This window comes from Schistocerca piceifrons, chromosome 11 (genome assembly GCF_021461385.2).
Source record: "Schistocerca piceifrons isolate TAMUIC-IGC-003096 chromosome 11, iqSchPice1.1, whole genome shotgun sequence".
Taxonomy (NCBI): Eukaryota; Metazoa; Arthropoda; class Insecta; order Orthoptera; family Acrididae; genus Schistocerca; species Schistocerca piceifrons.
Genome location: NC_060148.1, coordinates 96,484,053 through 96,486,678, shown reverse-complemented (window position 1 = coordinate 96,486,678; position 2,626 = coordinate 96,484,053).

The window sequence follows — 2,626 nt, the reverse complement described above, 5'->3', positions numbered from 1 at the left end:
TCCTCACACTTAAATCTACACTCGATGTTAATAAATTTCTCTTCTTCAGAAACGCTTTCCTTGCCATTCCCAGTCTACATTTTATATCTTCTCTACTTCGACCATCATCAGTTATTTTGCTCCCCAAATAGCAAAACCCCTTTACTACTTTAAGTGCCTCATTTCCTAATCTAATTCCCTCAGCATCACCCGACTTAATTCGACTACATTCCATTATCCTCCTTTTGCTTTTGTTTATGTTCATCTTATATCCTCCTTTCAAGACACTGTCCATTCCGTTCAACTGCTCTTCCAAGTCCTTTGCTGTCTCTGATAGAATTACAATGTCATCGGCGAACCTCAAAGTTTTTATTTCTTCTCCATGGATTTTAATACCTACTCCAAATTTTTCTTTTGTTTCCTTTACTGCTTGCTGAATATACAGATTGAATAACATCGGGGAGAGGCTATAACGCTGTCTCACTCCCTTCCCAACCACTGCTTCCCTTTCATGCCCCTCGACTCTTATAACTGCCATCTGGTTTCTGTACAAATTGTAAATAGCCTTTCGCTCCCTGTATTTTACCCCTGCCACCTTTAGAATTTGAAAGGGAGTATTCCAGTCAACATTGTCATAAGCTTTCTCTAAGTCTACAAATGCTAGAATTGTAGGTTTGCCTTTCCTTAATCTACTTTCTAAGATAAGTCGTAGGGTCAGTATTGCCCCACGTGTTCGAACATTTCTGCGGAATTCAAAATGATCTTCCCCGAGGTCGGCTTCTACTAGTATTTCCATTCGTGTGTAAATAATTCGTTTTAGTATTTTGCAGAACTGTACATAACACACATTTAACCGACGAGTAGAATTTTACTCACACGCGCACAAAAACAGTTAATCAACACAACTTGTACAAAACTGCTCCGCCTGCCACATTGCTCCTGTAGAGAGAGCGGGACAGTGCTACCAACCTGCTGTTTGATTCCCAGCACGATCTAGCGTCTATTGTATGAACTAACTCTACTGGGGCATCCTGCCCCTATGGCCAACATGCCCCGGTCTCCCCTATGTAGAGGAAAGTTGCCTAATATGAGACACACTTTTGTTACCCTATTTAAAAGACCTAAAAGTAAGTACAATTGTATTTTTTATGATGGTAATAAAATCTTACACTATTTAATTTTATCATACAATTATCGTATTTGCAATAATAAACAATCTTTCAGAGTAGTTATTAAATCTTCACAAACAAGGCATTTCGTAGAAGTGAGATCAAGGTTTCCTAATATGAGACAGTAATAATATTTTGCTTTAATTATTTTATTACAGAATAATGGCATATGAATATACAATTTTTACATGTTCATTCATTTCTGTTATCCATCACTCATTTCACACTACTTAGTTTTATAGCTACGACACCCGGTGCAAACAAAATTGTCTTCTGTCACCGCAATCTTCATGAGTCCAGCGATAACATTTCGTGCACTGTGCCCATTTCTGGCCGTTTTTGTCTTCAGAAAAGCGCCCAGTACAGAACAGACACTCTGCGTCATCGCCATCACTGCTGTCTGAATCCCCGCTGTCATCAAGACGGACATCGGACGCCGAGTCACTAGACGATTCTTCTGCTTTAGGTCTACGATTTGAAGATTTTCCACTCTCCTCCCCAAATAACTTTCTGGCTGCTTTCTTAGCTTCAGCTCTTCCATTGCAAGGCAGTATTTCACTGATTCATCTTCCAGTTGAGATGGGAGAAAAGGCCTTCTGCCAAGATTCAACCAGCTTCTCGGCTGTACGAGTTTTATCCTTCACATACCTTTCCAAACTACGTTTTGGTACAGCAAAAACTTTCGAGGCTTTTAAGTACCCTATCTCGCCATATCTCACACATGTAATGGCACGAACCATAGCGTCTTTATCCCACGTTGTAAGAGGTCCGAGCAGATGTAATTTCGATGTATTGCTCATGCGCTGCCTGCGATATGTAAGGTATAAGAGAATCTCTGACCAGAGAGCAGTGTTGACTGCAGTAGGAACTGTGTAGCTGTAGCAGTAAGTTGTTGCTAGTCTGCAGTCTGGTCTGGTGTATCGTGTTGGCTGGGCCGGTCGCGGTGCAGCGATGCCGGAGCCTGAGTATTATTGTATAAGGTAAAAAGCAGCCTCGCGCATATGTAGTAATGTTATCTCAAGTCCCACGTAAATGTTTTAAAAATATCCTAATAATAATCTATCTCATATAAAGTAATTTTTAACAACCATTCATTTCAATTTAAAGAATCTACTAATTTCTCCAATCCATGATCATCCCGATTATTGCAAAAGAAAAATCAGTTGTTTCCCTTTCATAAATGACAAATCTATCGGCCAGCATTGCACAGGGCTGTGCCAGAAAAATTTATTATAAGAGCAGATATATATGCGTTATCCGGCGACTTCGTTGAGGTAAGAATTTTTCTCTTTTTTATTCAGAATGATCTTTCAGGGCCATGACGCAGCACTGCTGACGTCCAAAATTTACCAGGTTAAATTCACAGTCAATTATTGAAAACTTATAAGTGAGCGACAATTTAATTGAGAGGTTAGTTACATTGTGTTATTACCAGGTTACGGAAATTATTTTGTTCCGACGTTACACTGAATGTGAAC